The following is a 24598-nucleotide window of genomic DNA, read 5'->3' as shown; positions in this document are numbered from 1 at the left end:
ATACTGTAATGCTTAGGAACCATTAAAGGTACATTATTCCCAAATATTATAGTTATTCAGGAGATCACATAACTCTTCAGTGTATTCACACATGGGTGGGAGGCCAGGACAATGGGTGGGGGGGGATCTTTAGATTAAGAAATGTTGGTTTTTTATGTTATGTGTAGAAATGATTCACATATTATATGGTTGTTTGTAAGTTACAATGGTCATCTCATGTGGAATGTGACATATCAATTGGACATTGGTGGATAATCCGGTATTGTGATAAAAATCATCTCCACCTATGTATGTTTCATCAAACGACAGTAACATTTGTACACTATCTGAAATATGATAAAATCAATAAAATTGTGTTTAAAAAAAAAAAAATCTCTTGTAAGCCTGTATTGTACGTTATTATGTACCTGATTGTTGAGGGTTCAGTGGCTGGTTTTAGATTTTTAATTAACAAATCATGTCTTTTAACTTTGCTATCGTTCTTCAAAGCAGAGTCAGTGTTCTTTTTGGAGTATATCCTAAAACCTTTTTGCCATGCACTGTGCTTCCTTTAGGAACTTCTAATCTGAGCTGCAGTTTTGTTTTGACCTTAAAAATTCTCTGTAAGGTATGCTGTAAATTAAATTACTAGGAGCCTGCGTGCAGTCTGGTACTGTCAAGCTGACTGGGCAAGTTCACCCACTTGCCAGTCCTTAAACCTTCCCTTTTCTTCATATCAGACACCCTTATGGTAGGCCCAAGGGCAGGGTGCATTGTAAGGCTAAGGTAGGACATGCCCTGGTGTGTGTGGCATGTTCTAATAGTGAATTACAGCCATTTTTGTTTTTCACTATTGCAAGGCTAGCTGTTCTCCATAGGCCAGAATGGGCAGTTTGATTATTACATTTTATAATCCTAACTGACTCAGGGAACACGGTAGAAAATCGAATTTAGTATGCCTGAACTCAGAATGATAAAATACATCTTTTAGTGAAGTTGGTTTTAACATTCTGTGTTTGAAAATACCACTTTTAGAAAGTAGGTATTTCCTTGTCTAACCATTCAAACCTGCCTCTGCTAGGCTGTGTATTCCCTGTCTGGAGTTTGAGTGACGGTGCTAGGGAATTCCAGGAGACAGGGTGAGGTGTCCCAGTGGTGAATAGAGAGATCTGCATCTAGATGGGTGAGAGGAGTTGCACCTGGGACCTGAATAGGGCTGTGCCTTCCCTCCACAATGTTGGCTCCACCTCCTGTGGTGCGTATGATGTCTCTGCCCTGCACTCTGAAAGGAGGGAAGGAGTCAGGTAAACAAAGTGCTCCAGGACTGACTAGAACTGGTTTGAACAAGGAAAAGGCCCCTCTGCCCTCAGAGGACAAAGGATTTTGGGGTTTAAGTATTGGGACCCTGATCCCAAGAATTTAGATCACTTTGGGAAAGAAGAAGAAACTCTGCTGAGGAGAGGAACCAAGAAGAAACTGAGGAGAGACTATCCCAGAAACTGGGGGATTGGCCTGCAGGGGTTGCCTATTGCCAAAGAGAGGAGAAAGGAACTTTGTAAGTACTTTTGCTCAACTTGTGAAGGATCTCCAAGGGCTTGGAAAAGAGCTTGCCTCCTGCTGAAGTCTCAGGAACAACAGACTTCACCCCCAACTCCCCAGAGTTCTTTGGAAGTGCCTGCTGCTGCTGTTGGGCCTTCTGAGGGACTGCATGTCGCAAGAAGCTGGAAGCGCGACTCAAGAAGGAAAAGCGTGCCGCCGTCGGAGCTGTTGTCGTCGCATCTCGTAAAGTGTGTCACCGCTGCAGTATCACATCGAGCGGAAGCGTCTCGCATCATCCAGGAAGTGTCTCGCAATGCCGAAGAAGCGTGTCACCATCGCAGCCATCGTAGCTGACGCATTGCACCGCATCAAGAGAGATCGCATAAAGGGGTGTCTCCGCTGCAACATCGCATCGAGCGGAAGCGTCTCGCAACGTCTGAGAAGAGTGTCGCTGCCAAGACCGCTGTCGTCACATCGTTTAAAGTGTGTCGCCGCTGCAGCTGAAGCATCGAGTCGAGTCTTCTCGCAACATCGGAGAAGCATGCCACATCTGGAAGATCTTCACGTCTTTATTTCTTTGCACCAAAAACTTCATCGCATCAACATCGTTGCAACACTTTTGTTGCCCTGCGTGTCGCATCTAAAAGGTACATTGACTTAAAAGTGTTGCATCTAAGAACTTAAGAGAACTAAGCAAAATTCTACCATCTAAAGTAAAAGTATTGTGTGTTTTTGCCGTTTAATGGTCTTGTTGTAAATCTATAAAAAGAATACTTATTTTTTATATAAAACCTGTGTGGTGTCCATCTGTAGTGTGTCACTTGGTTACTGTATGTTTTCACAAATGCTTTACACACTGCCTCTGAGATAAGCCTGTCTGCTCGTGCCAAGCTACTAAGGGGGTGAGCAGGGGTTATTTTAGGAGTGTACCCCCTTACCCTGACTAGAGGCGAGGGTCCCTATTTGTCACAAGTACATACTTGTGCCAACTAGAGACCCCCATGTCTAACAAAACTCTTTTAAAAATCAAGTTTTTACACCCCTAATGTCTGAGCTAGCGGAGTTTGCTGATGCATCACTTTCAGTTGTGTTATTCTCATCTTCAGTTGCTGTTGTTGTGTCTGATGGTAAATTGACATTACTTATCGTAATTCTCTCATCTAGTTTCTATGATTCCAACTTCTCTTCCTGAATCTTGCGGATTTTATCATATTTTTTTTACCAAAGGTCAATATTTGTCCACTTTGATAGACTCTAACATCTCTATAGAATTTGTTCTATATTAATTCTATGTCGATTGTTTCTCACAAGGGTGAATATTAACGGAATGGAAATGTGTGTGGGTCCTAACCTGTGAACAAGGTTGCACAGATCTCCGAAACGCATTGGGAAATGTTTTCGTGTTTATATATCCTGAATAAACAGAGGAGACTTGTGGGTTATTGGGAGCGCGGCGCAGCACCTGATATTTTTGGGGTTTTATATATCCTTTTTTTTAAATGTTAAAAAAAATAAGGTTTAATGGGGTGGGCAGGACTTTTTATGATTAAGGGATGGGTGGAGGAAAGAGTGTTATGCAGTTTTTAGGATTTGGGGAGGGCAGAAGTAAGGGGGGTTTATAGGGTAGTGGCAAAGGAGGGTAAGTTGTTTTTAGGGTTTGGGGAGGGTAGAGGTAAAGGGAGGTAATGGGTTTTTATAGTTTAGGGACAAGTAGAGATACACAGAGGGAGGTATTTTTGCAGTGTGCAGGGTAGAGGCAATGGGTGTTATGGCGTGGGCAGAGGTAAAGAGAGGTAGGAAGTAAAGATAAAAAGGGAGGAGTTGTTGGGGTACCCATAAAAAAAATATACTCAAAGGGTTTGGGGAGTCCCCCCCAATGAGTATATATATGTATATATACATATACATATACACATACATACATACACTTGCCTCCTCAGAGAGATTGTTCACCAACAAAACACGAAATTTCAAGGCCTATCCAGTGCAATGCAGCTCCTGAACAAATGTACAGGTTATTTTGTGACAGGGATGGATCCATTAGATGCCATCACCAGCAAAACGATGCTTTGTGGGCTGTGCTTTCCTAAAACCCCTCTAACACCCTTTTCTCCACCATCTTCTGGTAGAGGTGAGTGTCTCCCATTTCTTTACCAGTTTGATGACGATGTTGACGGATCATGCGCACATCCCAATAAAGTTTAAGAAAAGTGGACCTTGATTGGGCAAATGTCTTTCAACAAGTGTTAGAATTATGGTTTGATGGTACTAACAGTTCTGGATTCAGGATGATATTTTCAGCCAATAGAACAAGATTCCATGCGGTGAGTATGCAGACCAATTGTCTTCCTCGGGTTGAGAAAAGGTAGCTCCTGGAAACCAGGTATTTGTTGTGTTGAGAGCAACACAGGCTCCCCTTACTTGATGTTGAAGGCAGTGGAGCAGCTCCTTTTCCCAGTTAATGCTCATTCACGTCTTTGGCAGCTGAACTGGAATGACCATATTGGTCCTGGGCAGGTTCAGGTTATTGAACTGTCTTTACTGTGGTCCCTCTACTTAGCTGGGCCATGCGTGGTCTTCCTATATATCTGGTCACTTTTCTTGACAGGCACAGTCCGACTTCTCTCTGCAGGCAGGTTGCCTCCTTTCTTAGGTCAAACAGCATTGTGATACTAAGGTTTTTCCGGATTTAGAGCTAGTCTGGAGGGAGAATGATAACCAAGCAGATTTTCCACACCTGGTTCCTTGTCTTCGGGCCTTTTACTGGTGCACATGCCTCCTCAGTGTCTCAATGACAAATAATGAACCACGTGATTGGTAGTGCAACAAGCAGTCCTACTCCTCTGGTAGCCTGGTGGTGCCTACTAGAGGGTCTTCAGCTTTTGAAGGTTTAAGAACTTTTCTAATTTTAGAGGAACATTTCTACTACTGGTTCTAGCCGCTCTTGTGGTTTTTGTGCTTGCTCAGGTGTGAAGTTTGTTTGCTTCCACCTGGATGCTCCATTGTCAGGGGCGTAAGCTCCAGCAAAGAAATTGAAGGGGTGAAGGGTGTTTTTGCTTATGAAAAGGAAATCTACTGTAAGCTATAAAGGAATGGAACTGGAGACCCTCTCACATACCAGGTACACAGGTTTTAGAAATAGGAAGGTAGAGTGTACACTTGCATGGTGAGTTGTTTGAAGCAGACATTGGCAACCCAGCACCAACGTGGTATTGTGTGGAGAGCAGCACTCACTGGTCCATAACGGGAGACAGACATGATAAAAGCTAAGAATCCCAGTTGTGGGGAGTGGACAGATTTTTATTAGGGGAAGCCTGTAGGCGGTATTCCCACATCTGTGATCCTCGACTATAATTTTACTGTCTCCACACAGCCCCTGGAGAGAGAGAGAGAAAGAGGGAGAGGCAGGCACACTTGCTCATTATAGCTGGAACATTTGTGTGTGACCTTGCAGTCTGTGCCAAGCTCTAATGTCTAATGACCTCCCCTCAGCCCATATGAATGTTAAGCTTAATGGGGAAAAACACAAAGGACTATCCAGAAATGTACTAGGGTAGGGTGGTACACCTTGTTTACAAACCGTGAGGAGGCCTTTTGTTTCAACACCCACTCTTTCCTGACCCTATCTCCTGTAGGAGTGGGCCTCTCCCACTGAACCTGTCCTCTGCAGTGACAAACCAAAGAGATAATTTCTGGTGAATACTTGTAACCTCAGATTTCTCACCTTTTGAATCCCCCCCAGGCGCCACGCTCGATCAGGAATTTTTCCTAACAATTGCTCCAAAGCCGTATACGGGCACTATCCCTGTACGCTGTTCCTTTCTTTGCCCTTTTACACAGACCCGGCTTTCCACTCCCAAGCTTTTGTTTGTTATGTTATGTTATGTTATACAGGTTTTTTGTATAGCGTGCGGCTACTCGAAAGAGTGTCCCGACGCTTTGAATTGCACACTAATCTCAAAACACAACAGGAAAAATGAACAAAAACAAAAAAAAGAGGAAACCGGATAGGACCTGAAACTAAGAAGTGAAAAGCCAAGTTTTAAGCCCCTTCCTAAAGGCCAACAGGTTAGGGGTGCTGCGCAGGGACACAGGCAATTTGTCTTGTCTTGCTAATTCCAAATCGGTTTTTGTTCCCTAGTGTGCTAGGGAAATTTCTTTCCAGAAAATCAAAGACTTCAAACCATTCAGTGACTACAGAAAGCAGATCTTGATTACAAATCCTAATAAAGTGTGCCTGTGGTATCTAGGGTGTAAGTATGACTCGAAGTCCTGCAGCAAATGCTCCTGATGCACCTGAAGGCCATCTGGGAGCGAGAGGCAAAGATGTACATCGACAAGCACACAAAATGAGGCCGGTAACACACCAAGCCATGGACTGACTTCCACTCTAAGTCATGGCGTCGTCCTTGGATAAGTCGAAAGACATGGGATGGTACTTCTATTTAAATGCAGTTTTTTTCAGTAATAATAAGCACATTCGTGGGTTGGCTTTGTTCCTTCAAGGGAACCAAAACAAATAGTGATGCACCTGTTTTGGGCAGTGAAACAAATCAATGCCCCTCATTGTAAGAAAAGATTAGTTTGTGATTTAATGTCTTCAGTAAGCCTTGTTTTACTCACTTGCAGCAAATAAACTTGCACAGAAAATGGCTTGGTAGAACAAATGTCCAACCTCTCAGAACTTTCAGCAAAATTTGTAAAACGTCAGTTTGGGTGCTCCAAATGTCTCAATTCTTCACGGACTTCTCATTAGAAACAAATCTTTTGCAGTGAAAAGGCTTTACTCTCACTTCCAGTTAGAAGTATAGTCAAATATCCATTCCCCTTTGATCATGCTAGATTTCCTCCAGCGGTTTCACCTTCCTGAGTCTATTAAACCTACCCTACTTCCCCCACCTTTAGGGAAAGAAGCTCACTGCAAGCATTCTCCTTCTTGATAGTCCTGAGTCTCCTTTTTTAGGTTTCGCCTGCATCCAAAGTAGCAATGGCAGAGGGGAGATCTTGTGGCCCCCCTACATGAATTTGTTCAACCCATGAATATATCCCTGTGTCTGGTGTCCTGGGATGAACCCAGGCTTAGGGCCTAGGCCACCTGTGTGCTAACAGATCAGTAGCACACTCTGCCACTGTGGGGGACTGTAGCCTGTGGCGGATTGCATCATTAAAAGCCTCCAATACATTTGGAGCCAGTGCTGCAGCATAGGCTTCGCAGAGCACTGGAGGCAGCCAGTCTGAAGCCTTAGTTCCCACTCTGGCAGCAGCCATAATCTCCTTAGTGGTCTTTGGGGCTTGCAGTAAATCCTCTGGAGTCAGGCCACAGAAAATGGTTGAAGTCTGTTAATTGGAGCATCTCCCTTTCCAAGGTAAAGATTGGAGTGAAGAGCAGAAATATGCCAGAATGAAAAGGAGGGAACGTTAATGATACACATACACAGATGTTAGCAAGAGTGTTCAGGAAAAAGTCCAGAATTAAAAAAACAAAAAAGACGTGGAGTTGTAACTACCACGTAATGAGGATCTCAAGGGAAGAAAGAAACGAAACCCACTGGCTGACAGTGCAGAAGTGGCAATATAAAAGGCAGCGCCAATATAGTGGAGGTTACATTAGGGGAGTTATGCGGCATCCAACTCTCAGTGACTCCATAGCAGTGTATCAGGCTACGCATTGTAGCCACAAATGACACCTCATGTTGGAGCTTCACATTATTCCCTTTCTGCCAAATGGAGGAGATGCGGAGTCATTGCCACAAAAAATGTTGAAAGGCGTGGAGGACATCGAAGGTCACTCCCCTACAGGTTCCTGTCCTGATGATCCTATCTTGGTTTTTCAGCCTTTGTGAGGTTTCATCAACATGGTTGCCACCACTCTTTCACTGTTCTATCATACACCCAGGTCCTCTGCAAAGGATGACCCCTGGGCACAGAATCCCGGCAGACTCAGAGTTCATTTAATCTGCATCTCTTCCAGCATCTTGTGGCCAACTCAGGGTTCTAGCCTGTGATCTAGTTCCTCTCAGGAGGCTCATGCACTCTGTGGACTCCAATCTGGGATCTTTCCCACAGCAAGGTACAAGACTGAGGGTCAGACTCGTCGTCCGGTCATGCATGTGGCTGAGGCCCTCTGATCGGTCCTAACCTGGGACACACCCTTAGCATGGGTCTAACGGGACAAACCCTCTGCATTGGTTTCTCTTGTGGTTCCTGCACTCTTTGTGTTCCTATCCGAGTGTGAGACCATCCCGCGGATCAATCAATAGGGCTGAGGCAAATGCCGAAGGATTTCAACCGTTTAAATGTTAAATTAACCAGAATGTTGTACTACAAGGCTCCTCCTTTTAATGCAGGTCCCTTGCAAGATTTGGAACCTACTTTGATTTCTTTTCCTCGTATATATCATCTGAACCTATGCAATTTTAAACAGATGGAATGTTTTTAGATTATTTTCAACCTTTAGATCAATTTAAACGACTCAACTCCTCTTACTTCTTAAGTATTACATTTCCAGCAAATCTGTTTACCGGTAAAGAATTCACATGAACAGCATGATCATGTTCTTCTTGAGTGGACACAATCTGAAAGGGACAAAACGTTCATATCGCCATGGATATTCTTTTAAAATGCATCCCTAGGCCCACCCAAATATCCCTCAATTTTGAGACTTAAGAATAAAACGTCTCAAAAAGAACATAATCAGTAATCTGCCTACTCTATAAAGGTGGACCTGCTAGACGCTTTAAGGATCCGAGTGCTCTGCCTTTCAAACAAAATTGACTGCGAAGTGGTTACTTTTCTTTTTGGGTCAGACCTAATAAAGACAGCGGTACAAACTAAAGACATACTAATGGGGCGGAGATTTGAATCTTAAAATCATTACACTCTAGGTCCGATCACGATTCGTGATAGTGCTAGTATAGCTGCTCAACAGTCTGATTCCATCATTGTACCTCTAAGATTTTGTTTTTGGTACACTTCAGGGGCTGTTAGCACATAGAATTAAGTTGAGAGGATCTTGTAATGTTTTTAAAACCTTCTGTTTCATCTGCATTTAGGAGTCCTGGAAACTAGCATTTTACCTTGAATAATTTTATCACTTATGAAACAATTGCTATCACGTACCCTATGGGTAGACCAAGTGGTGGCCTGCTGACCATAGTGAATACAAATCTAACACCAAGGGAAAATCATTTGATCGGTTCAAAATTCATTCTTATTGTAATGCTCGAAAGCATGCACATTAAGTACAAGTCCAAGGGGCATATTAGCAAGGGCTTTATCGCTGCTTTAGCGGCACTTTTTGCCGCTAAAGCGGCGATTTTTTTATCGCCCAACTACCAAGCTGTCGCTAACAGCAGTTAGCGACAGCTTCCAGGCGATAGCGACCGGTTTGGGGCCCGCTTTTCATGTCAGCGATATTTCTCTAATGACATGCAAAGTGGGCGTACCCAAACTGGTAGCGACTGAAAGCAGTCGCTAACACAGCTATCGCCTATTAGCAATACCCGCGGTGCGGTAAAAAAACGCGCGCTAACCACGATTAGTGCCAGGATTTTACACCTGGTAAAATCCTGACTTAGCCATAATAGTCAATAGGAGGTGGATTCTACGGCTAAGTCCCGACTGCCTATTAGCGAGATTTCCCTTAGCGATAGGTTTTTTATCGCAGGAAATCTCACGTTAAAGATGGGATTCACCGCTATTACTGGATTCTTTATCGCCGTGGAGATAAACGTTGGTAATACTGCGTCATCTCCACAATAGAATCCAGCAATAGGAGGCGATCGCGATTTTCTCAAGTTGTTGCTAATATGCCCCCAAATTTCTTCTTGTACTCAATTTGATTTATCACTAGCAATTGTTAAATATGCTTCATCAATAAGATCAATAGTTGGCAACATTGATCACCAGAATAACAATTTTCTAAAGGCCTTTTTTATAATCACTGGGGACTTTAATACAAATCCATTGACTCTGAATCACACCACAACGCCTCTTAAAATGCATCTTAGTCTTCCACAGAATACCACAGTAAAATACCACAATTAATATTTCAGAATTATCATCAGACCACCACAGTCAAAATTCTATCTATAGATTTGTAAAGCTTAGGTTTTCAATGCTTATATGGCCGCTTAACCACCCTTTACACATGGACGTAGCACACTTTTGTATTATAAATTCCTACAAGCTTTTGAGTTTTATTGTTCTCGTGATCTAGAAACAGCAAACTGTGTGGAGAGTGATCATAACCCCCAATTATTTAGCATTTCTTGGCCACATTTTATGCATGCATGCAGGCAGGCAAGGCAATGTGTATCAGTTGTTCTCTTATTATAAATAACAGTAAGGGAATTTGTTTTTTTTCACACCACTTTTATTGGCGGGGTTTAAAACTGTCTGTTGCAGATGGCATGACAAGCATTACATTACAACAATACAAGCACAGTAGTGTCCGCCAAACATTTACAATACCAGCGCACCCCATTGAATTGCAATGGTGCAACAACACTAAACACATCCACCATATTTCTGGGGTTGAAGTAGCCACACCGCCGTAATGTAGGCATGGAAGCACATGATCATAGTATGATGGGTGTGAAGTGCCTATGTCATGGATGTTCATTCGTTGTAAAAAAACGCCATGGCTCCCTACGGAAGGAGGGGGGAAAAGATGTCATATGTATGGGGCCACACACACCATGCTGTTTGTGTCCAACTATGTGGAACTATCCTCGCCTCAAGGGGTTCCCTGAACCACGAAGAGGAGCTCATCCCATGTGGCCTCAGTCCTTGCACCTACTCGCTGCGGAGTGGAGCGACCCTTGACCTTGCCAGGTAGGTCGCTCCCCCCCGCTGCAGCTCCACCTGCGTTCCTGCTGTCACCGCTGAAGTCGAGGCCCTCCTCCACCCGCAGGCTACCACCTGCACCTCATCCCTGGTGGCCAGTGGTGGCCTTAGGTTGTATGTTTCTCTGAGTGCCCTTGTTGCCCCATTGCCGTTTTCTTCTGCTCTGTGTGCCCTTTTGTTCCTTCTGTGGCCCGCTGCCCATTTTTGCCTTCTGTTCCCCGTGCTCTTGTGTGCCCTTTTGTTCCTTCTGTGCCCCGCTGCCCGTTTTTGCCTTCTGTACCCCGTGCCCCCTGATGTGCCTGCTCACCCCCTCACCGCTCCCGTTCCCGCCGCTGCAACCCCTGCGGCCCCGCCCCCCTCCGTGCCCATTCGCTGCCACCCGCCTCCCAGCTGCTCCTCCCTCCCATCTCCCCTTAAATGGCGGCCGTTGCACGGTGAGGAGAGCGATGCTTGACCTTGCCAGGTAGGTCGCACCCCTCCGCTGCAGCTCCACCTGCGTTCCTGCTGTCACCGCCGAAGTCGAGGCCCTCCTCCACCTGCAGGCTACCACCTGTGCCTCATCCCTAGTGGCCAGTGGTGGCTTTAGGTTTGTATGTTTCTCTGAGTGCCCTTGTTGCCCTATTGCCGTTTTCTTCTGCGCTGTGTGCCCTTTTGTTCCTTCTGTGCCCCGCTACCCATTTTTGCCTTCTGTTCCCCGTGCTCTTGTGTGCCCTTTTGTTCCTTCTGTGCCCCGCTGCCCATTTTTGCCTTCTGTTCCCCGTGCTCTTGTGTGCCCTTTTGCTCCTTCTGAGCCCCGCTGCCCGTTTTTGCCTTCTGTACCCTGTGCCCCCTGTTGTGCCTGCTCACCCCCCTCGTCGCTCCCGTTCCCACCGCTGCATCCCCTGCGGCCCCACCCCCCTCCATGCCCATTTGCTGCCCCCTGCCACCTGCCTCCCAGCTGCTCCTCCCTCCCACCTCCCCTTAAATGGCGGCCGCTGAGTGGCCGCGCCGCTGGCACGCCGAAGGCACGCCTAAGGCAAGCTCCTCTGCGCCCCTCCGTGCCTGAAAGCGCCCAGCGCCAGGACCCCTGGCCCCCGCACCAGCCATGAAGACTGCCTCCGATACGACGCCAGCACCCTCAATGCTCTCAACTCAGGACGGACCCTCACCTGCTGCAGGGCCGCCCCAAACCACACCCACGGTCCCTTCGCCTGCCGGAACTTCAGCTTCTCCTGCATCGAAGACGCCGAGACACCTGCCATGACAGAACACAAACAGCTCCGATGCATCCTAATCAACACCCGCTCCGCACGCAAACACGCCGTTGAGCTCTTGGACCTACTCGACAGCGCATCACCAGACGTCACCTTCCTGACCGAGACCTGGATGAACGAAGCCTCCTCTCCAGACATCGCCATAGCCATCCCCGACAGATACAAGATCGCCCACAGAGACCGCACGGAGTCAGAGGAGGAATCGCCATCGTCCACAAGAAGACCATCAGGGACTCAACAAACACCGCCGACACTCTCAGCACCGCTGAACACATGCACGTCCAGATCCACATGGACCCCAAGACCACCCTAAGAGGAACCCTCGTCTACAGACCACCCGGACCCCGATCACAATTCTGCGACGCCATCGCCGACTTCATCAGCACGCACGCACTGACCTCCACCGACTACATCCCCCTCGGAGACCTGAACTTCCATCTGGAGAACAACAACGACAGCAACTCCTCCACCCTGATAGACAGCCTCGTCAACCTCGGACTGGAACAGCTCGTCACGACGCCGACCCACATCGCCGGACACACGCTCGACGCCATCTTCTCCTCAAGCCCCCACGTCTCCTTCAGCCACGTCTCCGAACCCACCTGGACCGACCACCACTGCATCCACTTCACCTTCCGGAAACCCGTCGCAAATCACCGCACCCTACAGATCCCCCGTCGCAGCTGGGGCAAAATCACTGAAGTACAACTACAGACAAACCTCGCACTCAACCCACCGACCAACCCCTCCGACCCCGACGATGGTGCGCACACCCTCAAACGATGGATGGACAACTGCGCCAACACTTTAGCCCCGCTGAAAAAACAAACCCTCAAAGACACCAGCAAGAGAGCCAACTGGTTCACCCCGAAGCTCCTAGCGTCAAAGCGCACCTGCCGGAAGTTGGAGAACATATGGCACAGCGAGAAGTCGCCGGGCAGCCGCGCAGCCCACAAAGATGCCATCTGCAACCACCACCACCTCATCAGGACCACCAAGAGGACCTCCTTCAAAGACCGCCTCAACAACAATGCACACAACAGCAAGGAGCTCTTCAACGTCGTGTAGGAACTCTCCAACCCCAGCTCCAACGCCAACGACATCCCGCCGTCGCAAGCCCTGTGCGACTCCCACGCCACCTTCTTCCACCGCAAGATCGCCGACATCCACAACAGCTTCAACCCCCGGACGACCCTAACAGGCCCCAACACGCCAGACCCACCACACCCCACTGACCACGACCCCCTGACAACCTGGGCCAACGTGAGCATCAAAGACACAATCAAGACCATGGGCACAATCCACTCCGGCTCGCCGTCTGACCCTTTTCCTCACCACATCTTCAACAAAGCCGGCAGCTCCATCGCACCCCACCTGCGCAACATCATCAACCTCTCCTTCGAGACCGTGACCTTCCCTGAGAGCTGGAAACACGCCCTACTGAAGAAACCCAAGGCGGATCCGAGCGAACTCAAAAACTTCCGGCCCATCTCCTTGCTTCCATTCCCAGCTAAGGTCATCGAGAAGATAGTCAACATCCAGCTCACCTGCTACCTCGAAGACAACAGCATCCTGGACCCCTCCCAGTCAGGATTCCGCAGCAACCACAGCACCGAGACCGCCCTCATCGCTGCCACAGACATCAGGATCCTACTGGACAACGGCGAGACGGCGGCCCTCATCCTTCTGGACCTCTCCGCCGCCTTCGACACTGTCTGCCACCGCACACTACGCACATGACTCCACGACGCAGGGATCCGAGACAAGGCCCTGGACTGGACCTCCTCCTTCCTCTCCAGTAGACCTCAGAGAGTCCGCCTCCCCCGTTCCGATCTGAAGCCTGCGAGATCATCTGCGGCGTCCCGCAGGGATCCTCCCTGAGCCCGACGCTGTTCAACGTCTACATGGAGCCTCTCGCACGCATCACGCCTCGCCCGACATCACGACCTCAACATAATCTCCTACGCCGACGACACACAACTGATCCTCTCCCTCACCAAGAACCCCTCACCACCAAATCTAACCTCCACCAGGGAATGAAGGCCGTCGCCGACTGGATGGAGGATAGCCGCCTTAAGCGGAACACAGACAAGACGGAGATCCTCATCCTCGGGCCCAACCCCTCAGCATGGGACGACTCCTGGTAGCCCGCATCGCTGGGGACACCTCCCGCACCTACCAACCACGCACGCAACCTGGGAGTCATCCTCGACTCGAAACTCACCATGACCAAACAAGTCAACGCTATCTCCTCCACCTGCTTCAACACCCTCCGTATGCTCCGCAAGATCTACAGATGGATCCCGACAGACACAAGGAAAACAGTCACCCAGGCCCTAGTCAGCAACAGACTCAACTACGGAAACGCCCTCTATGCCGGAGCCCCGAACAACTCATCAACAGACTGCAAAGAATCCAGAATGCCTCTGCACGCCTGATCCTCGACGTCCCGCGCCGCGACCACATCACCCCCCACCTGAGGAACCTGCACTGGCTCCCCGTCGACAAAAGAATCTCCTTCAAGCTGCTGATCCACGCACACAAGGCACTCCACAAGACCGGCCCAGCCTATCTCATCAGTCGACTCTCCTTCTACGTATCCAACAGGAAACTCCGCTCCGCAGACCTCTCCCTGGCCACCGTCCCATGCATCCGTAGGACTACAGCCGGAGGCAGATCCTACTCCCACCGCACCGCCAAGACCTGGAACACCCTCTGAAGTACTGGGAATTTTAAGCCCAGCGGTGTAGGGGAACACACCCTATGACTTCGGGTTCTTCCTGTTTCAGACCTACAGTAACACAGAGTCTTCTGGGTGAAGTCAAAGATCAGTTTATTGGCTGCAGACCAATTACAGGTATCCTAGAAGTACAACAGCGTGTATGTTCTCAGGAGACTGCTAAAAATCACAGAAACGGGCTTCTCCTTAAATACAAAATATTCTGCTTCAGGCATACATTCCTTGTTTTATGATATGGCCATAGAAGTGTATACATTACAAACGAAAAGGCAGAGTCATGATGACCATCCCACATTCCAGTTAAGCCAGCCAGCAATTATTTACCCAGCAAGGCTCAGATCCCACTTCAGAAATCGATAGGCCCCAATAAACATGAGCATCTCCTGTTTGGAAAACAAGCCATGAAGCAGGAACAGTCAGGTGTGAAAGAGATTAGCTGGAGGCTCGTGTAGGATGAAAAGCTTTTATGGTGTGTCAAGCCCTGATGCTAATCACAGGTGGCCAGAGGACGGGGAGCTCGTGAGACCGGACTGACCTGGGGCAGCGGAGCCAAGATGCCCAGGTCACAGAAAAGTCAAAGGAAGGCACATGTGCTCTAAAAGGCCCGTATTTGCTTCATGATATGTAGCCTATGTGAGGGCAACCATAAGATGGCCACCGCTCTAAGACGGAACCCACGTAGTGATGTATAATAACGTATACACAGTGCATTCATAGCTAAAACGTTACACAAAGCACTTGTACATACCGCATTAACCATTCGCGGTTCACTAATACCGGGATAGACAGGGGTAGGGCCCTGCCTCCTACGCGGTCCCAAATTTCAAAGTACGACAGACCCTCCTTTTGCCCTTACATAGGCAATAACTATACTCATTTCAATCCGAGTCTAGGTCAATATTCACGAAGTCATGGAGATGTTGCTGTAGCATCATCCTATTACTTAGCTCGTCCCTCGATACAGGTTTCCTTACACATAATGTAGCACAGAGGCCAGATATTGCAGGAGCACACTGTATGCACAGACAGAACAGGAAAAGGATGGCTAAGATCATTCCAATGACCATCAGAACTTTCCAACCCCAGGCAGATATCAGTTCCCAGAACCACCCCACCAGTGACCAATCTCCTTTATCCACGTGTATGGACTCAGATATTTTATTTAGTTTGGAGATGGCTTGATAAACTGTTGGAGCGTTATCTGGTATGAAAATGCAACAACTAGATTGGATAACCTTACATACCCCACCGCGGTCTGCAAGTATAACGGTTAGAACCATGCGGTTCTGCAAAGTCATGAGGCGATCCGCTTGGAGCTCAGCTGTCAAATTACCAAGGGCACCAGCCATAACATTAACAGTGGATTCAACCACACGAGTCAGTTGTCTCAGGTTCCTACTATTGACCATAGGTCCCCAAAACGGCAGGAAACCCAAAAAGAAATCTCCCGCTTCCTGACCGGCAGTATCCTCCTTACTAATCACGCCTCTCACAATTCTGGTCTTGTGATAGTCGGAGGCAGCAGTGAATGTTGGCGGTAGCAAACTTGCAATATAACATGTGCCCGAGAAATCAGGGGGCAACCATGTATATGCTCGGTCATTGCAGATAAAATATGTACCCTTGGCAGCCAAAAACGCAGGGGAAAACTGTGATGGAAAAGTGTACGTTTCAGTACAGTCACTTCTCCCCAGTTGAGCTCTTGGATTCTGACCATTACCTTGCAAACAGAACCGACCTATGTGGGGTACGACCCAGATTGGGGATGAGATTTTTTGCTGTCTTTCACCCAGACTAATACTATACCCCGTCGCGTTCCACCCTACATAAGCTCTCAACTCTTCTTTGGGAATAGATGAGTATGCATCGATATCCCTGCTCATATCGGCAACTCCTTTCATTAAGGCTTTATTATTTCTGCTAGGTCTGATGGAACGCGGTTGTCGCGGGGAGTAGGTGTCTAGTGCAAAGAGAAACATGGTCTGGAATGCCCATGACGATCCATTGTAACTAAACGGCAGCACTAGATAAGGAATACCCTTATTAATGGTATGTGGCATTAAACCACACACCCAGCAATTGGTTGTATTCATGACTAGTTGGTGCTGGTGCAGGAGCTGAATAAACGAGTTATTTACAAATTCTGATCGTCTAGCTTGTTCGTGTTCAGGCAGAGGGTGAAAAGAGTGTGAGGAGACAGTAGGAGGAGGTATAGGCTGTACAGTGGGTGCAATGGGCTCTTGAGAGGAGAAGAATACAAATCCTACAGTAAACACTATCATACTACATAATATAAACAGGCATAATAATACAAAACGTTTGCTCTTCATTATTTTACACATTCTTGCTTTAAAGTTCATTTCCTCAGCGAGTCTCTCCATCTTGAAAAACTCCATCCTCTAATCGTGCCGCTCGCGGCGGGTGAGTATCTTCTGCTAAGGAGTACGCCTGTCAGTCTAGGGAACGCCCTAGACCAACCAGAACCGTTGACCTAACGTCTTCGGCCTGTACCCCAAAGTCTTGGCACCGCGACCCTGCGGCTGAACCCGGATGGTGGTTCGAAAAACAAAAATCAAGAAAGTCCTTCAGATGGGAGAGCTCTGGTATCAAAAACAAAAGGGTAAGGAAAAAGAATATTTATTTGTCCATAGGCCTTGGTCTTAGATTATAGTGGAGACGGCCAGGTACTGTTTGATCTTGAAACAAGAGTTCAGGCTCTGTGGTGTCCAATCGAATTGACGGTGGCACAGCTTCTTGCAAAATATCGTCACTCTGTTGTGCTGATGTTGTGCCTTTTATGCGTGCATCACTGAACGGCACAAAATGAGGTACAGTGTCTGTTTCAGAGTCTGCGATACCCTCCTGGACCCACTGGTCATACGGCAGAGGCAAAGGGATCCTTTTCACGTGGGCGCCGTGGATCCAGTTCTTCTTCCCCTTTACTCGAACAGCTGATCTTGTAGACAAAAGTACGAGATGAGGGCCGATCCAACGAGGCTCATCGTTGCTTTTGCGCTGGAAATTTTTTACCAAAACCCACGTGCCAGGGTCGATAGGGTGTCCTGGAGCCTCAGAGGCCTGGGGAAGAGTATCGTGCACCTGTTGGTGTAAAACACGTAATTTAGCCGTCAGATCATACAAGTAATCAAGCAGTACTGGATGCTCGATTTCACTGAATTTTGTCGGTCTTGGCACACCCCATACATTGGCTGGGTGGCCAAAAACGACCTCATGAGGACTAAGTCCCACTCGTGAGTGTACGGTCATTCTCGTGGATAGGAGTGCTAAAGGCAGAGCGTCAGGCCATTTAAGACCGGTGCTCGCCTGGATTTTGGCCAATTTGAGTTTTAGAGCGCCATTGTAGCGCTCCACTAATCCAGCTGATTGGGGGTGATTTGCAGCGTGGAACTTTTGCTTTATACCTAGTCTCTCACACACATTCTTCATCACTTTACCCACAAATTCACTCCCATTATCACTCCACACCATTCTTGGCATTCCAAACCTAGGGAAGAATTCCTTCACAAGGGCTTTGGCTGTGGACAGAGCAGTGTTGTCCTTTAGGGGATAGGCTTCTATCCATTTTGAAAAAGCGCAAACAACCACCAATACATATTTCAGGTTGTTGCACCTTTCCATGTGGATAAAATCTAGCTGCAAAACTTCAAATGGATATGATGGAGGCGCAAAATGACCAGCTGGAGTTGGGGTTCCCCTACCAGGGTTGTACTTCAAGCATACCATACAATTCTTGACCACATTCTCTGCACACTTGGGAATTCCAGCATTCTGCCATACTGGAGCCAACAACTTACAAATTCCTTTCGTACTGATATGTGCCATTCCATGTGCCATAGTAACTACTGGAAGCACATATGCATCAGGTAACAACCATCGCCTATGTTCTGACAGATCAATCCAACAACCATTCTCATCCAACTTACCCATACTTTCTCTCCACTTGCTCAACTCTTTCTCAGTGGCTTCAGCTTGAAGGGACTTTACACTTTCTATTGTGTTTTCACACATTCCAACATCACCAACCCATCTTGCAGGGCCTGCAACATACATTCGAGTCTTTACATCTTTTGCTGTTTCTTTCACGACTTCATCAGCAAACGCGTTACCACGACCAACATCATCAGTGATTTTCTTGTGCGCACTGCATTTTATAATCGCAACTTGTGACGGTAGGGTCAGTGACTCAAGGAGATCATTCACCAACTTGCCATTCTGAATCTTAGCTCCATGTGAAGTCAGGAACCCACGTTCTTTCCACAATCGCCCAAAACTGTGCGCCCCGCCAAAGGCGTACTGGCTTCCGTATATATGTTCACTCTCATTCCTTCAGACAACACGCATGCTCTCGTAAGGGCAATCAATTCTGCTGCTTGAGCCGAATTTTGTGGCACACGCGCAGTTTCCACAATCGTGTGCAAAGTCGTGATAGCATATGCAGCAGTCGTATCACCATTCGGGAGCTTGAAACACGAACCATCCACCCATAAGGTACCATCACACTCAGTCAGGAGAGTATCTTTGAGATCTACTCTTCCTTTCGTCTCTTCTTCTGTTCTGAACAGACAATCATGTTGCTCAATCTCGTCTAGGTCTGCTGGAACTGGTAATAGTGTAGCTTGATTCAACGTGTTGCATCTCTTTATGTGTATATGGTTTGCTAACAGTGTTAGCTCATATCCAGATAATCGCGCACTAGTTAAGTGTTGTGTCTTGGTCCTGTTTAACAATGTGTCCACAGCATGTGGAACCATAACAATCAATGTATTATCCATTACTAGGCCAGCAGACTGTCGAATAGACATAGCTGCGGCGGCTGTGGCTGTCAGACAACTTGGCAATGCCCTCGCTACCGGGTCCAAGGTTGACGAAAAATATGCGCATGGATGCGGTCTGTCGCCAAAAGGCTGTGTTAACACTGATAATGCGCAACCATCTTTTTCATGAACATACAATGTAAAAGGCTTGCTGTAGTCAGGGGTACCCAACACAGGAGCTGAACACAATGCATTACGCAATTCCAAAAAACTTTCCTGACACTCTTCATACCATGGGATAGGATTCGATGTATCTTTACATGTTAATGCTAACAAAGGTTTTGCCAACAAGGAAAAATTAGGAATCCAATGCCTACAGTATGAAGTAATGCCCAAGAAAGCACGCACTTCTCTCTGTGTTCTTGGCACACTCAACTGTGCAATGGCTTGAATTCTTTCTGGGGTCAGTTTCCTTCCCTCCTTCGATAAGAGATGACCTAAGTAGGTCACTTCTTGTCGACAATATTGCAGCTTTGAGAGAGACACTTTGTGATGGAAGGCAGAAAAATGACGCAACAATGACAAGGTAGCGTTTTTGCAAATCTTTTCAGTATCCGCGGCGATTAGTAAATCGTCAACATACTGAATAAGGATAGCGCCACTAGGTAAAACAAGTGCATCAAGCTGCGCTTTTAAAGCCTGACTGTATATTGATGGACTTTCACAGTAGCCCTGGGGAGAGCGTTTAAAGCGGAAGCTTCGGCCTCCTAAACTAAAGCCAAAAATGCCTCTGCTCTCCTCTGCAATTGGGATGCTAAAGAAAGCATTCTTCAGATCGATCACTGAGAACCATGCAGCGGAGGCTGGAATCATGGTTAACAAGGCAGTTATATCAGGGACAACTGGAAACTGTGGCACAACAATCTTATTAACCTCTCTAAGATCAATCACAAATCTGTAAACAGGTGGCTGTGAAGGGTCCGTTCGTTTTAAGACAGGTAAAACAGGACTATTGCAAACGTTGCCTCTTGTCTCTTCAATTACACCATTTTTAATCAAATCACTGACAATTGCTAACAATGCTTTCTGACCTTCATTGGAGATCTTGTACTGGGGAATACGTGGCAATCTGACATTGGCTTTTAAAGTGACCACATATGGCGGTATTTCCAAAAGACCCACATCATTGGGACCAGTAGCCCAAAGGACATCCGGAAGGGATGACAATTCAGGTGGCATTGCATTTTTAGACAAATACATCGGGGAAATCACTTTCTTGCCTAATGTAAGTTGTACTCCTGAGGGAGAACAATATAACGTTGCATGCAATCTTTTTAGCAAATCTAATCCTAGCAAATTTTCACCACAACCTGTCGTTAGGATGAGGGGTGCTTTTAGCTCACAAGGTCCAACAGAAAGTGACATAGGACTAGAAATCGGGTTCCTAACTGGGGCGCCAGAAAAACCTACTGAAACATTCATTTCGCCAGACAAAGGCGCGCCAGGGAGTTTTGAATGCATGATTGAACTCTTTGCAGCACCAGTATCCAGCAGAAAGGGCTCCGTTACATTTGCTGTAGTTACTTTAACATAAGGTCCGCTCTGATCCACTGGCACTGAAACAACTCCCTCTCTCTGTCTACGGCTGTCCTAGTAATCATTATCTTCTACATTGTCATCTTCTGCATAATAATCATTATTGTAATACTGAGCTGTATTGCCAGTTGCATTGGCTTGCTGATCAAAGCTATTTATGGTATTTTGAGGTGGAAGAGGACGCACGTTCTGGGGAACATTTCCGCGCCCTCTGCCTCTAGGAGCTTGCTGACCACCTCTACCTCTTGCGCCATACTCATTACTGTTACGCTGCATTAATTTAGGGCAACTATATTTAAAATGACCTTCCTCTTTGCAATATGAACATTGGTTGGGACCTACAGGGATTCGTGGTTGATAATACCCATTCATTTGCTGATTATTCTGAAATTGTTGGGGTTGCTGATAGATACCTTGGGTTTGCCTATAATTATTCTGTCCTCCACGTGGTGGATAAGCCTGCTGCAAGAGGACCTTTGGTTTTAGTTCTTTCGTTTTCTTATCTGTTCTATCCTTCTCATCTTTGTCTCTATTTTCATAATACTGTGCAATAGCCAGTATTTGCGCTGAAGAGGAAACAGCCCAAGAACTTTCTGAGTCTTTTAATTTTTTACACAACTCGGGAAGTAGATTCTGCACAAATTTATCAACAAATAATCGTTGGCCACCTTCAGTGCTCATGTCTTGACCACTGTGGTCGATAAACGTTTCTTCAAACCTGGTAAAGAAATCAGACACTGTCTCATCTTTCTTCTGCTTACATGCGGATAGTTTATCCCAATTTACGCGCATCGCTGGCATTATAGTTTTCATGTATGTGATAATTCTACCAGGGAGTTCTGCTACCAAAGGATCAGGCTTCGCGCCACCAACCTGTCTAGCGTCTGCAGCAACGATATTAGCCCATGTACCCCCTAGCTCTGCAGCATGATCCGTATTACGGATGGATCCCCATAAAGGCTGTGGAACAACATTCCCGAATAACATATCTATGTCAGCCAAATTCATGACACACGATTCTGCAGTTTGGGATAACTCCTTATAATATCCTGTAGGGTTCTTACGGGGGTCAGGAAATGTCTGCTTGAGCGCTAACACCTCAGATCGCTTCCATGGGACATGCACCCAAACACGTTGAAAATGTGCTAAGACAGGTGGATTAGCATTTGGATCAGCAGGTCTCCAAACTGGGGGAACCTCACGCATCGGATATTGGCGCGCTTTTACCTTTTTCCCCACATTGAGTTCCTGTTCGAACAATGATTGCTGGCAATCACCATTTCTGAGGGACAGTAAAGTCGCAACTGCTTTATCTACATTGGGGCCCACAATTATACCTGTTTCAAAATCAAATCGCACTCGACACAATTCCTGTGGGTTTGGGTTTGCACCATTATCCTCCAATTCCTCACAGAGGAATTCACACATTTTATCAAAGACATACCTCTGTTTTGGGGCATCCCATTGGTGAAAAACGTTAACAACTGATTCCACATCATAGAGTGAAGGGAAACCAATCCACCTACGCGCCAGGTGATCTAACACCTCTTTCTCGTCGGGACCAGGCAGCTGACTGCGCAATTGCTTACGCTGTAAGCCAGGAGTCGCACTAGATGACCCAAAGAGAGGCGACATTAAACTAGTAACTACATTAGCTAGTCGTTGTCGTGCTGAAGGAGAAGTTGAGGCGAAAACGGGGGGATAGACAGAGGGAAGAAAAACAGATTCAGATACAGGTACCTGGGTAGTGTAAGAAGGAGCGCCAGGGGAAGCCGCTGGCGTGCCAGGCAAAGTCGCAGGAAGCGCAGGGGCAACAGGTAGCAAAACTGGCGGCCCTTGAGAGGGCTGTACTGCAAGGATAGGAGCCAGCTGAAGAGGAGCTGGCAGCTGCGGGAAGGCTTGCGGCATATTTAATGGAGGCTGCACATTTGCAAGTTGTGGAGGTGCGGTGGCATTTTGCACATACGGGGGTGGTGAACTTAACAAATGGGACATTAGGGAATCTTTTTCTTTCTCTTTTGTCTCATCTTGCACAAGGGGTGACAAAACAGGGTAACATTTATCAATCCCTAGTTTGCGCTGTCTGCAATTGCTCATTCATTTGTTCCTCCTCATTATCTTTAAATTGCACAGCTGCTTGCATCACTGACATACCTTTTTCTCTCTTATTCCTTTTCACTAGCTTAATTTCCTTCTGTTTGGCTTCCTTTCGCCATAGGCGGAAAGAATCAAACATCGCCGGCCGGGCTTTCTTTTTAAACAATTTTACTTCCAAATTATCTAAGATATCTGTATCGAAACTACCATTTTGGGGCCATTTTAAAACACCGTCCTTTCTGGTGTATCGGATCCATACTTCATTATATGCAATGGGGCCCACGCCATGTTTTACATAAAGCTCATAAGTTGGAGTTCCAATTGGAGGAACCGGACATGAATCCTCTAACTGGAAATCCCTTCCACAACTCAAACAAAACAATCTTCCAAGTACACTAGCACCAGGCATCTTCGCTCACTAGTCTAGTTCCAAACTTCAAAGGATTATCGATTACGATATTCTCGTGAATACACGAGTCCTCTGGCTTTGGGGTTTGCAAACTCCAAATCAAAACAATCCCGAAGGATACCAAATTCAAACTGGGAGACGCTCCACTTATACTTAACTGAATATCGATGATCAGTGGCGTCACCAGAAGACTCTCTCGATTGTTTCGCTCTACCAAAATCGTCAAGGGTCCAAAACAGGGCGATTAATCAGGGCAGCAGTCCTTCGTAGCCGTCGGGACGCGGAGAACCTCGCAGAAAAGACTTTCGGACCACGTCGACATGCAGGGTTCGATGAAGTGGCGGCCTTCCTCCAGAATTTCCACACGAAGCTCCTCACGAACCTCTGGCTTGGACCGGTACCGCTGAAATCGCACCGAGTTGGGCGCCAATTGAAGTACTGGGAATTTTAAGCCCAGTGGTGCAGGGGAACACACCCTATGACTTCGGGTTCTTCCTGTTTCAGACCTACAGAAACACAGAGTCTTCTGGGTGAAGTCAAAGATCAGTTTATTGGCTGCAGACCAATTACAGGTATCCTAGAAGTACAACAGCGTGTATGTTCTCAGGAGACTGCTAAAAATCACAGAAACGGGCTTCTCCTTAAATACAAAATATTCTGCTTCAGGCATACATTCCTTGTTTTATGATATGGCCATAGAAGTGTATACATTACAAACGAAAAGGCAGAGTCATGATGACCATCCCACATTCCAGTTAAGCCAGCCCGCAATTATTTACCCAGCAAGGCTCAGATCCCACATCAGATATCGATAGGCCCCAATAAACATGAGCATCTCCTGTTTGGAAAACAAGCCATAAAGCAGGAACAGTCAGGTGTGAAAGAGATTAGCTGGAGGCTCGTGTAGGATGAAAAGGTTTTATGGTGTGTCAAGCACTGATGCTAATCACAGGTGGCCAGAGGACGGGGAGCTCGTGAGACCGGACTGACCTGGGGCAGCGGAGCCAAGCTGCCCAGGTCACAGAAAAGTCAAAGGAAGGCACATGTGCTCTAAAAGGCCCGTATTTGCTTCATGATATGTAGCCTATGTGAGGGCAACCATAAGATGGCCACCGCTCTAAGATGGAACCCACGTAGTGATGTATAATAACGTATACACAGTGCATTCATAGCTAAAACGTTACACAAAGCACTTGTACATACCGCATTAACCATTCGCGGTTCACTAATACCGGGATAGACAGGGGTAGGGCCCTGCCTCCTACGCGGTCCCAAATTTCAAAGTACGACACCTCCCCCTCAACCTACGACAAACCGAAGACCTTCTAACCTTCAGGAGATGACTCAAGACCTGGCTGTTCGC

Source organism: Triturus cristatus, chromosome 1_1 (assembly GCF_964204655.1).
Source record: "Triturus cristatus chromosome 1_1, aTriCri1.1, whole genome shotgun sequence".
Taxonomy (NCBI): domain Eukaryota; kingdom Metazoa; phylum Chordata; class Amphibia; order Caudata; family Salamandridae; genus Triturus; species Triturus cristatus.
The sequence above is the reverse complement of the archived record's forward strand: the minus strand, read 5'-3'. Positions refer to the sequence as shown.